This window comes from Mytilus galloprovincialis, chromosome 4 (genome assembly GCF_965363235.1).
Source record: "Mytilus galloprovincialis chromosome 4, xbMytGall1.hap1.1, whole genome shotgun sequence".
Lineage (NCBI taxonomy): Eukaryota > Metazoa > Mollusca > Bivalvia > Mytilida > Mytilidae > Mytilus > Mytilus galloprovincialis.
The window spans coordinates 59,436,465-59,450,629 of NC_134841.1; the positions used below are offsets into that span (position 1 = coordinate 59,436,465).

Consider the following 14,165-nt stretch of genomic DNA (forward strand, 5'->3'; position numbering starts at 1 on the left):
TCCTATTCACGAAGGGCATTTTAATTTTATATAAAGGTAGGATTGATTTAATATTCTAATGCGATAAGAACCCCTAACGGTCTCTTTATGTCATTGTACATGTTTTTGTGGTTTATTTTGATAATCCCATACAACTCTTAGACTGGTCCGTTCATGATGCGTATCTATACCCTTGATATATATCAACAGAGATGGAGCCAATTTGTCCAGTATTTTTTATCCTCTACAGGATGACACATTGTGAATCTAAAAAGTTAAATTCCGAACTGCAAAGAATATTCAAAATAGAAAGCCATTTATCAAATACTAAAATCAATAGCTAAAACATCAAACGAATGGAAAACAACGTTTATATTCCTGATTTGGTACAGGTATTTCCTTCTGAAGAAAATGATGGATTCAACCTGGTTTTATAGTTAGCTAAACATCTCATTTGTCTGACATTCGCATCAAACTTCATTCTTTTGAAAACAATGTGTGGTCAAATCAATCGGTGAAAATGTAAAAAAAAAAAGTCTTCAAACTCTACTCGAAATCGAATATCATTTCTAGATAATTTCATAATATCTTACTTTTTTGTTATTAAATATTGTTTTCAATGATGTGTTTAACCAAAATTTAAGATTCTTTAAGATTCGAAAGACAAAATGTAAATTATTTCAGAAAAAAACCCTCAGTTTTATGGATACGAATAAAATTCTGGAATAAAAATGAATTATTGAAAAAAATATCAATTGTCGTTTTCAGATATCCCCAGGTGTTAATGATTTGACTTTATGTTTATGCAATCCATGTTATTGTAATGGAACATCAAATGAAAAATTTGGAGATGTTATACTTGAATCTTAGTTAGATTAAAACACTTTTTGAAAAGTACCTTGGTTTGAATAATTCAGGGAAAATTGGCCTTATCTCTTTCTTAATTATTGTTTTCTCAGTATTGAAATATTTTGGTTTGTTCTTTGTTTAACACTGGAGGAATGTGATTGTTCTGATAATTGCTTAAATATACAGTTTTACAGCAATTCAACAAAATTGAGAATGGAAATGGGGAATGTGACAAAGAGACAACAACCCGACCACAGAGCAGACAACAGCAGAAGGCCACCAACAGGTCTTCAATGCAACGAGATATTCTCGCACCCGGAGGCGTCCTTTAGCTGGCCTTGATAAGATTAAAGGCTGTCCTTCAATTCAAAATTTAACACAGACAAAAAAAATACGAAGGAATACCGTACCAGAACCGCTTTCAACTACCATGTTTTAACACTAACTACATAACCTTCTTTATCCTGCAATCGAGCTTCCCACTATACTTATACATGCGTACAGACAACAAAAAGCTATATATGTAAACTAGACGTATATAGTCTCCTGGTTTTGTCACAGTTCGATTTGGGTTCCTCATGGCGACCCACTTTTAATATAAAATTGCCTTTCCATAACATCATTGTCATGAAAATTGTTTGGACGAGTATTATGAAAATATTTTATAAAGTTCGAGATAGCATGTTAGTTACGTAAGCGCGTCACAGTTTTTAATACCCTGTGGTGTATGTCGCTGGTGGAATATGTTCGGTTTGCATGTTGTGTTGACTATTATCTTATTTACTTGTGTGGTTCTCTGTGATGAGTGTTCTTGCGTGTGTTTGTTTCTTTCACTTAGTGTTGTCATTTAGCGTTATTTTTTTAACATTATCATAAAGCGGGAGGTTTGAATATACATTAAACCAGGTTTAACTCACCATTTGTTCTTAAAATATCCTGTACCAAGTCAGGAATATGGCAGGTCTTAGCAAATATTTTGTTATATGTATGTTGGCGTTTGTTTTTGTTGCACTTCAGTGTTATGGATAGTTGATTTGTTTCCCTCAGTTTAAGTTGTAAACAGGAATCTTCATCTAATTTATGAATTTTGAACACTGGTATACTACTTTTGCCTTTATCTAAGTCATGTCGATTTCTCTCAACAACAAAAATTCAACAATTGGGATGCACAAAATTAATTGCAGGATAAAGTCAATAACTGTTTAGTGTCTTTAAATATCAGCTGTATTTGTACTCGACTCAAAACAGGAGAAAAGGCTCGTTGGAGCTCGTATTACACATTTTTCTTAGCCTCGTACACAAACAGCTGATATTTAAAGACACTAAACAGTTGTTGTCTATGAATTTATTGATATAAGAGAAATATTTGTTTAATTTCTGTGTAATCAGTTTTTAAAACTCATCGAGTATTTAAATTTGCGTTTATACCAACTTTTGGATTTTAATCCTTCATGTTAGAGGCACTCAAAGGAAATCTCTTTTCTCGATTCCAAATTAACATCACATACTCAGGAATCCATTTTTGAGAAATATGCTGACCATATATATATCGACTGATTTTGACATTGATTTTGAATAGTTCTGACCATCCAAGTCATAAACCCAATAAATTACTAAGCACATTTATCTTAAATGACAGCCAATTTATCATTTCATGCTAAAACATTTTATCGGTTTTGTATCCTTTTTCCTTGCCTTCTAGTGATCTGAAGCCTTTGCTAATTAGTTTGTGTAAACATGATCGTTGTGTTAATACGATATGTTTGTTAAGCAACAAGTTCTCTGCAATGGAAATTCATTTTGTATTGAAAAAACATGATTGTAGAATCATTGTAATTACGTATCTTGGTTTACTTTTGGTGCATATTAGCATCATAGTGTCCAAAGCTAAGAGATCACTTTATCGTGTTTATGTTTGACAGAATGTAACTTTATTTTGTGAATTCTTCTGTTTCTGATTTCAGTTACATACGATGCATCTTATGGTACGACAAGTGTAATAGGTTTCATTGACATTGACACCAATCGTCAATTATCCTGATTATCTTTTAAAGAAAACTCTGTAAAATGTAAAATCACAAAAATAATGAACTCCGAGGAAAATTCAAGTTCCTTATCAAATGGCAAAATCAAAAGCTCAAACACATCAAACGAATGGATAACAACTATCAAATTCCTGACTTGGTACAGGCATGTTCTTATGAAGAAAAAAGTGGATTGACCCTGGTTTTATGACTAGCTTTGTAAATACATCTTCCTAGTAAGGAGCACTTCATACTTGGGAAAGGAATAGGTATACGTACGTATCCTCCTTATCGCCAAAGATTTGAGTTTTCAGTATTTTTTCTGTCGGTGTTTTTTTTTTTATTGTACCCTTTATTTGAACCTGCGGTTTTTTTTTCTAACAGTATGCCCTTCTGCTTTAATGAAAATCCTACTTCAACCGAGACTAATAGGACAATCGGAAGAAAATGAACCTTAAAAAAAGACACAAATCGAAGTTGATATTTGCATCAACACAAAAAGACAAGCAACCACAACATCAAGTAGCATATGAACACAATAAATTAACAAACAGCATATATTCTCATGAAGCACATATACTATTATTGCTAATATGTGTGGAAAACAATGACCTTTCATTAGACATACATCTATTGTTAGAATGGATAAAGAAACATATTTTGATAGTCCAAATTTTATTACTAATCCTTTCACCCTCTTGTAGATTAATATTGTGTCGGCATTGTTTTCATAACTAAACTGAGCAGTACTCGCTTTTTCTTTTATTTTGTTTTGTTTATTTTACCACAGTCAAAGACAACCTTTGCCGGATTTTGAACACTTTCATATTTTTTTTTATTTAGCATCCCAATTATTTGAATTTTAGCATCACTGATGAACATTGTGTAGATTTAGCGTTAAGGATAGTATCTTTGATAAGTTATTTTCATAAACTGACTATGTTCTACATTCAGTAATTTCTAGTTTTGGTTAAGTATGATTTCAACTGTATGAGAACTGAAAGTGGAGAGCATCTCCATCTTTTATTGAATTTACTTCGGACAGAAGCATGCAAGTTCCGAAAAATTTTACCATCTAAGTGTCAACAGCTTTTGCTTAAGTTTTCTTTGACGTAGATATCGTAAAGGACACGTGGATTAGGAATGGTACGGACTGATATTTTACCTAGAGCCAGAGAAGGTTGCCTTAGTTAGTTACTCGAACTAATGAAACAGTCAATTTAAGTCAACTTACGCGTCATACTTTAAACCAGACTATTATTTTACTTATTATCTGTTTTTTGTCTATTTTACGTGTCTGTATTTATGTATACCGTCATACTTTGAACGACAAAATTATTTCATGTCTACCTGTGCGAATTTCAAACGCGCAATTTTACACCAGTACTTAAAACCCTCCATCCTTTATGGGTGCATTTTACATAGATAAATAAAATCGTATAATATAAACAAAATGAGGATGTTAAATTTGATGTATGCCTTTTTGTGCTTCTTTGTTACATTTGTTGTTTTTATAGTGATTAAGATGATAACACAATGTTGACTGCTGTACCCCTATTTTTGACATTTGTACCTATTGTGTCTGTTTGTTTTGTTCACGCATCGGTGACAATGTAATGGAATTTGATGTGACTGTCATACAAATGAGAGGTTTAGCTAGCTATGAAACCAGGTTCAATTCCACCATTTTCTACGCACGAAAATGCTTGTACCAAGTCAGGAATATGACAGCTGTTATCCATTCGTTTTTTTTTATGTGTTTGAACTTTTGATTTTGCCATTTGATTGGGGACTTTCCTTTTTGAATTTTCCATGGAGTTAACTTTTTTCACAGAATCTTAAGCAGTATTACATCTTTTATTTAGATGTACTTATTTTTCCCTTTCGCTTTTTTGAAAACATAAGAATTTGAGCAATTGGCAGATGCTCTATATGATACTGTATTCGCTTTCCGTCAAATTGAATGGTTGCGAGAAGAATTGAATTGTGCATAATAGTATATCAATATCACACAATACATAGTAATAGTTGTCTTGAACTTCCAATATACAGTTTTATTCAAACATATACATGACCATGTAAATAACATTGACAAATAAAAATGATGCAAATAATTATATATATGGTTCATAGAAAGTAAAGAAAATGATTTACTATACAAATGAATGACAAATATTTTCATTAACACAGCTATTTACAAAACAGCAACCACAAACATTACAAGTCATGTTGAAATTCAACGTAAATTGGTATGTACCAAAGATCATTTGAAACATAAATTGTCGATTTGAAATCGTTATTGTTACCGCTAAAATTATGATGCTATATGATATATCACTAATTCGTAATTGAGTAATACCACCACTGATTTCTCTTACTGGTCTTTGTTAAATTTGTAAAAAATATTGTGCAGAATATATCTTTGTTTTAAATAAAGAAATACTTGGCAGAGAAAAGCTTTATCCTACCCAGTACAACTAACAATATTTACACAACATTTCATTGCATATAAGATAATAACCATCACTGAAAGTTAATCAATCAAATTCTCCCGCCTTTTCCCCTTGTTAACAAGCTTTAGTCCTGTTTTCAAAAAAACATTTCAAACTCCTCAAGAATAAAAAAGTATTACAGAAACACCCCCAAAAATGGTGCTTTAAACACAAAAGCTTTGTGTTTATGACTTAGAAAAATTGTTATGCAATGAAACGCAGGGCTAATTTCCTACAGCTGTCAAATTAAAGGGAATATTTCTTTTCGACCACTTTATGGACGCGTCTAACCGTGTAATGGTGTTATATACGTAAACAACAGAAACGTATTAAATTATAATCCTAGTACCTTTGATAATTATTGAATCATTTTATGGAGGAAACCCTACTAAAAAAAATCGAAAAAGATAAAAATTAGTTAACAATTTTTGTGTACCAAAAATAATTCGTTTGTTGAGTTGGTTTCACGTCTATTGACAAACAGTCGGATACATATGTAGGACGAACACAAATTAAACAATGCATCTATTTTGTAAGTTCAGTAAAGCAAGTCCATCAGGATGACAAGCACAAGGTTGGTTCAATTGAAATTGAAATTGTCACTAAAAGAAGGTGAAAGGATTCCGAAGGTTTCTGCAACATTCTGACAACATAAGGCATTAGAGGGTATCATTAACCTTTATATATAATTTAGACTCCATCAATGTAGTCACCCGTCTTTCTTACACCAACAATTGTTTCAAAATATTATAAAAATCAAAGATGCACAATAACAGCAAAACAAGTTAAAAATACAGTTATATTAAAATATTTTTTATCTGCACAATTAGACTGAGATTCCTGTCTTGTTTCACGTACAACTGCCCCTGTAAATTGAGAGAAAACACGTTATTGACGATTTAACTTTAACACACATTTGTTTATTTGACGTATATTTTCAAGTATTTCAAATATTAATTTGATGTCTTCCACGTAGTTATTGTTTGAGCAGCCAGGTAAAACAATTACTGTAATACATAGTGATATAGCTTAATACAAATGGTTCCTAAGTAACACAGGAAGAGTACATATATTCTTTCGGTCTAGTTGAGCCACATCTGCTCATTTATTAGTAATTTTCTGACAAAATATTATTAGTTACATAGTGTACTAGTAATCTAAGACGATAAATATTGTAGTCAGTAAATTCATGGGGTGATAGCTGTGTAACAAATTGTTTCAATAGTTTATCAATTTTTTCGTCTGTTGATCCTTAAGATCGTGTTGTTTTCATAAAGGGACGTAACACCACTACTAACCAGTGAAGTAAGGCCGCTTTCTAATCAAATATTAAATATACATGGTTTCCACGCGGTTTATTTTAACTAATCATATTCCTAGAAATGTATAGGAGATAAAAACACTTCAACTATTCGTTTTCTTTTGTTGTGTAAAATATGAAGATCGGTTTTTGTTATGGTTGAAAAAGTATCTAAACATTTCAATTTGTATCCCTGTGTTTGTAGTATCAGACATTACAATACAATGTATAAATAAATGCTAAGCATTCCTGCATAATTAATAAACTTTGAGGATCTGTAGACATATAAAATATTGTTCGTTATTCTTTTTTGTTTCTAGTCTATTCATTTCTCAATTATATATAGGTTCGTCATAGTTCGTTTATTAATTTATTCATATTTACAGTTAACTGAAGTGTTTTTCTTTTTAATTTATGCCTGCCATCATAAATTAAGAGTGTTATCATATTGCGTCATAACAACAAACGGATTCGTCGAACTGAAAGTGAAATATATAACCGGTTTAGCGCATAAGTAATCTCGAACCTCCCTCATTGCATTTTTTCCAAAGACACAGAAAAGGGAGATACACAGTTACCCTTTGCGCCGTTACTGCGCTGTAACCACGATTCACCTATAGGCCTCAGAGAGAAACCATTCATGCATCGGAAAACATAGAGGGTTAGTAATGTGAAATACTAGTAGATGAGTTCTCATTATACAAGAGGACTCTGTGGACAATAATTCTTCTAAAGAGGCATGCTTAAATAAAGTCCAGTCCTATTAAAACTAAAACCGTAGGAATTTCAAGACCATCAAACAGAAGCTAAAACTAATAAAACAAAGCATGTTTAAGATAGAAATAGGATATCCATATTGATCTGCTGATTCAAAATGAGTAGAATGAAGGGCTGACAGAACTCAATTTAAACCCCAAGGAGGATTCAGCGACCATGTATATCACCTTTCACGGTAGATATGCTAGAATAAAGAGATATAAACTTATCATATATACAATCTGACCCGCTCGAAATACATGCACTTAAATTTCTAGAATTGACGATCTATAGCTTTTAGTAGTTGAGGTAACAAGAACTTTATACACTGTTTCTGGTTATTTTCTACAAGGAGTAACAATGAGTTCCCCTCTGATTCTTCAGATAATTGACAACTGTGGTGTTATCGGTTACCAGAACTACTGCAGTGTCGATCAAATACTATCAAAATAGATGTGTGGTTTTATACAATTTGGTTACCAGACACCTGAGAAGATTTGTCCCTCCAGCATCCCGATCTAGAATGGATGCAGCAGTGTTCAATATTTGATTTGTACAGAAGAAAGCCCCTCATAATATTTTCCCTGTGTAGTCAAAACTGAAGTCGAGGGGATAAAGATTGAAGCATTGGATTACGATTTTTTTTTAAAGCTGGAATCCAAATCCAATTTCGGTGAAGATAAAGCTTGAATGTAATGTTGGTGAAGATTTAGCTGAAATAAACGAATATGAAGTCGTCCAAAGAGAACTAATCTAAAAGTGAATTTTACAGACCCATAAATAAAAATATAATGAGAAAATCGTCTCTGATTTTTTCCGGAGATCAATTATGTCTGAGCTTAAAGGTATATAGGACAACATCCTTGATCAAAGAATCGTTACAAAAAGTAACGAACTTCAAAAGCTTCAAAATGGAAAAGTGCAGTTGATAGGTCAACGAGGAATTGATTGTCCTTGAACATCTTGTTGTTCCAGACAAGACGAAGGCATTTTCTAAGGGATTTGAACAGGGATACAACCAGTAGAGATGTAGTCTACATTTCATGCAGAATAACTGCTCTTGATAGATGTGTTGGTCTGGTATTTTTAAATTAGAAACCACAAAGTAAGTATCTATGACCATCCTTATTGCCTGTGGAATAAGAACAGTCGAGAGTAGAAACATGGAGGCAGTGTTGAGTTCATACGGTTTCCTCAGTGTTTATGTATTAGTATTACCTTGGTATATATCTTTTAAACACCTTTTAACTATTGATACGTTTATAAACATAACCGCTTTTTTGTATCAAATTTTTACTTCCATGGAAAGATGTTGAAATTGCATATAATCCGAAGTATGATAAAGAAATATATACTCTTAAACTAACTGCACTCAGAAGAAGATAATCTTTGAATTGAAGAGTCAAGTCATAAATAATTATTAACAACAAAAAGCAATCTGTAGATATTTTCTCCCACTTTTACTAATACTGAATTAAACGCATCCAACTGAAATTTAAAGAAGACTAGCAGTCAGTTAGTCTTTCAAACGTACCTATGTACAAGGTCCTGGTTATTAAAAGCATTCAGAATAGCAAAAATGTTTGGCTGACGTGGGAGCAGACGATTTACTCTGCTTGCTTATAAAGACCTTTTTATTCTTGACAGTCGGAGATCGTCCCCATTACCCCAATGATAAGAAATAGAGGCAACTAACTTCAGACTTGCCGTTTACTAGTATGTAATCTTAGTTACTTTCAAACTTTCGATACTGATATGAGATATAACATGGTTATCAAATGTACCAGAATTATAATTTAATACGCCAGACGCGCGTTTCGTCTACATAAGACTCATCAGTGACGCTCATATCAAAACAGTTAAAAAGCCAAACAAGTACAAAGTTGAAGAGCATTGAGGACCCAAAATTCCAAAAAGTTGTACCAACTACGGCTAAGGTAATCTTCTCCTGGGATAAGAAAATCCTTAGTTTTTCGAGACGACACTATTATACACCATTGTCGAAACTCATGTATTTGTACTGGTTGGTAGAGGTAGAATTACATAAATTACTGAGTGTAAAAGGAAGAGCCCAAATAAAGCAATTCGTCCCAATCAGTGATACAGTTAAACGAGCAATTGCTTTAAAGTTTAAAAGTTTACTCTTTACACTACTATCTAATGCTTAATAAACAAATAATTGTGTCTTACCAACACATTAAATGTAAATTTGATTTTACACATTAAATATAAATTTAATTTTCACATTAAATGTAAATTTAATTTTACACATTAAATGTAAATACCATTTATATAACAAAAAATAAGTACCTTATACTTCAGGACAATATTTTTAAGATATCTCCCAAATCTGCGAAAGAGGAATTGTAGCAGTATAAAAGCAATACTGCTTCTTTTCCAGATTGGAAAATTTCATAAAAAATTATTAAAGCAGTTCGGAACTTTCGTTCATCAAAGTTTCATTTTCAAAATTCCAGCATGTATATTTTTTTTCTCAATTTCAGGTTCTTTTATTAGGATTATTTAAATTGCAAGTAATATTGACGTTCAATTTATTTAAAGGGACGATTTGGAAAACATTTATTTCTAATTTTTATTTGGCAATACTCGAAGTAATTTTAATACTTACGTTTAACAAAAACATTTTTCTTCTTCGTGCCGTACAAATTTGTGGCGGAGCAAGTATATTGTCCATAATCTTCTAACGCCATTTCTCTTATCCACAGCTGACGAGTATTTGTATTTTGTTCTGTTACAATCTTAACCAAAGTGAATTTTTCATTTTCAATTATTAGTTTTCCACTTTTCATCCAAGTTATGTTTAATGGCGCAGCTCCTTGCACGTGGCATTCACCGATTAGAAATTTTTTGCGTCCTATTTGCACTTGCACACTTTCACGCGCAATGTTAATGTCTGGTCCTAAAACAGTATCTGTAATGAAATGAAAATAAACTATAAACGAGTTTACAAATGTATATTTTCCCTGATTTTGACCATTCAAATTAGACTTGTCACCGGGATTGTACTTATATAAGCTACAAGACGGTCGTCACAGGTGAAGCAGAATCTGCTTACTATTCCGAAGAACACAAAACCAAAACCAGATTCTGGTGGGGTTTGTGTAACTGTTGATATATAAGTCTTTACTTTTCATGTTGTGTTTGGGTACTGTTTGTCTTTTCTTTTTTGGTTATGACGTTGACAGTTTATTTTCGGCTTATGAGTAAGAATGACCCTTTGGTACCTTTCACCTTTCTTTTATAGGACTTTCCTCTGTGTAACAGTACTGCTTTTTTCGATACGACTTGAAATGAAATAGAATTCAAATCTAAAAACAGATAATGAATGTTTATTTCCAAAAAGTCTTACTAAGAACTCTTATAATAGTTATCAAAAGTACCAGGATTATAATTTTATACGCCAGACGCGCGTTTCGTCTACATAAGACTCATCAGTGACGCTCAGATCAAAATAGTAAAAAAGCCAAACAAATACAAAGTTGAAGAGCATTGAGGACCCAAAATTCCAAAAAGTTGTGCCAAATACGGCTAAGGTAATCTACTCCTGGGGTAAGAAAATCCCTAGTTTTTCGAAACATTCAAAGTTTTGTAAACAGAAAATTTATAAAAATGACCATATAATTGATATTCATGTCAACACTGAAGTGCTGACTACTGGGCTGGTGATACCCTCGGGGACGAAACGTCCACCAGCAGTGGCATCGACCCAGTGGTGTAAATAGTTATCAAAAGTACCAGGATTATAATTTTATAAATTTTATAAAAGGTACGCAGACATTGTATGTGACTTCTAAAGTGAAGAATCAGTTATTAAATTATTAGATGCACTATATGTTAATGGCAATTTTTTTGTTTGTTAGGAAAAGGATATAGTGTACCATTTCATTCATTTTGGTCTTTGTGAATTTAAAAAAACGAGAAAGTCAATGATCTTTAAATACACACAGAACGAATAAGAACATGAGCTAAGGCAGTATAGTGCAAGATATGTTAAAGTTTAAGTTTGTGAAAAAATACTTTTAAACTTTTTTTTTTAGAAATCTCACAATTCAATAAATTACATCAATTTATTCACTGAAAAATTGCCAATGAGACCATCGAAGTCTAACAGTCTACCAGCAATGATGTCAACCCTCGATGTTTAGTCAAGGTGAACGATGCAAAGGGTACTGCATTTAGAGCTCTTAATTCTCATGTTAATCCTTCACAAGGAACGTTATGATCAAAAAGTTGTTCAGATACATTTTGTGCCTGTACGATGTGTTTGCACGTTTCTGGTTGTATTTGTTTGGACGTCATTTTTTTTCTCGGGGAAAACTTATATGAAAGGCCGATCATGTCAAAAACCCGATAAAGTAACGTGTTAACATTTAACGCGATAAATACAGTTTTAACGCGTTAAAATCTTGTAAAGAAATCAATATATTTAACGCGTTAAACTTAACAATTATCACGTTTGGGATTTAACCCGCAGGTGAAAAAAGACGTTTATCGCGATAAAATACCCGTCGCACTGGCCAAATGTGTCATAATGAATCACATTTACGCGTTAAATTCAACACAATTACGTTACTACGATACCTTACTTTAACGCGTTAAAACATCATGGATGGAGTTATGGAATAATGTTACTAACAAAATACTACTATGATCTGTTCGCATTTTTTGTAGTATCGTGGTGTCCTGGACATTACAGACGAGGAGAATAAGGAAGATATCACATGGCGTCTTCCTCTCACGATTAAACCTTTCTCTTTAACTAACCAGATTTCAAAATAGCAAACACTGTGTGTTAACTGAAAACCATACAAACTCAAATGTCCTATTTGTAACAGTTATCTTGAACAACATGGACTCTGAATGCATCGCTTTACGCGGTTTACTATCAAAAACAAGTGCTGCAAATGAAAACATACCACAACAAACACATGAAGATGACCAATGAAGACGATAACATTTTACCACACCCGGGAATGAATTACAGCCTTCAACGTGTAACCTTGGCTCACACTGATCAGCAAGGTATAAAGGGTTCCAAAACAGATAAGTGTAAAACCATTCAAACAGAAAAGCCAACGTCTAACCTATAAAAAAAAAGAGAAAGACTTATGAAGCACATCAACAAACGACAACCACGGTACCAGGTACCTGACTTAGGACAGGTGCAAACAAATGCAGAGGGTTGAAACGTTTTAATAGGCACCAACCTTAATCCAACTTGAAACAATAGTGTTATATCACAACGTAGAAAGACACACTTTAAAATATCAACTGAAATGGCTTAACTCAATCAAATGACATATCACTTCACGAATAAGTTTGATCTTTGACTCAATGTAAATACAAAATAAAACAATGGGGTTACAATCAAACAATACCAGAAAGACAATCATAACCTTGAACAAAATTCAGGACTAATAACGGGCAGAGAAACGGACGGACAGAGAGACAGATTATTTCAGCTTTACAGGTAGGGCATTAATAACAGATTCATTTTATTAATATAGGGCATGGTTTACTAGATGCTCGATGCATGCTCTTAATAGCCTGTTGTTTTGAACATGTTCTCAATTCACACACGATTGCTAGCTGATGAATTCGTAATAGATACCAGGATCGAAATTTTGTATTTGCGCCAGACGAGCGTTTCGTCTACAAAAGACTCATTAATGACGCTCGAATGAAAAACAAAAAATGCCTCGGTAATCTGACTGACAGCGGTGTAACAATATCCGATTGTAATGTTTAACAGAGGTATGGTTGATAGATGTACAAAATGTAGCAAAGGTAAGGTAAGATATGTCATGTTTACACCATCTACAGAAGAAAAAAACTTCACTTGTAGAGACTTATGTAAGTATACGTCAAACTACCAAAGTTTATGGTAAACCCTTATGTTAGATACAGGCATCAAAAGATGCAAAAAAGTAAAATATCTGACAAACCTGACATATAAACAAAATTTATTTAAGACAAAGCGTAAAGATAAGTTGACAAATGTAAATCTAGATGGACTTTTAATTAACATGATCAGTCCATATATATACAAATGAAAAATAAATATGTTCTAAGCTTCTTGGATACATAGATTATTTCCAATCTGTTTCAGGTAAATGATTAAAATTCATTGACGAAACTTGACTTTTACAAACGCATAACTGATTTAAAGAGTTATCTCCCTGAACCAAGGTCTACCCCCTTAAGTTGCATTTAACACGTTAAAGATGCTTTTAACGCATTAAAGTTACATTTAACGCGTTAAAGATACATTTAACGCGTTAAAGTTGCATTTAACGCGTTAAAGATGCATTAATAAACGCATTAAGGATGTTTTAACGCGTTAAAGATGTTTTTAACGCGTTAAAGATGCTTTTAACGCGTTAAAGATGCTTTTAACGCGTTAAAGTTGCATTTAACGCGTTGAAGTTGCATTTAACGCGTTAAAAATGCTTTTTAACTCGTTAAAGATGCTTTTTATGCGTTAAAGATGCTTTGAACGCGTTAAAGATGTTTTTAACGCGTTAAAGATGTTTTTAACACGTTAAAGATGCTTTTAACGCGTTAAAGTTGCATTTAACGCGTTTAAGTTGCATTTAACGCGTTAAAAATGCTTTTTAACGCGTTAAAGATGCTTTTAACGCGTTAAAGATGCTTTTAACGCGTTAAAGATGCTTTTAACGCGTTAAAGATGTTTTTAACGCGTTAAAGATGCTTTTAACGCGTTAAAGATGCTTTAAAGCGTAA

General features: G+C 32.7%; 1 long non-coding RNA gene across 1 annotated transcript in view; it reads right to left on the reverse strand.

Annotated features, from left to right (window-relative positions):
• Positions 1–4,890: 4,890 nt before the first annotated feature.
• LOC143070678 (uncharacterized) overlaps positions 4,891–14,165 on the reverse strand; it is a 39,453-nt gene continuing 30,178 nt past the window's right edge. The window contains exons 2-3 of the long non-coding RNA XR_012976640.1: positions 10,030–10,332; positions 4,891–6,210 (exon numbers count right to left, since the gene is read on the reverse strand). This is a non-coding gene — a long non-coding RNA (uncharacterized LOC143070678). The remainder of the gene's footprint in view (positions 6,211–10,029; positions 10,333–14,165) is intronic.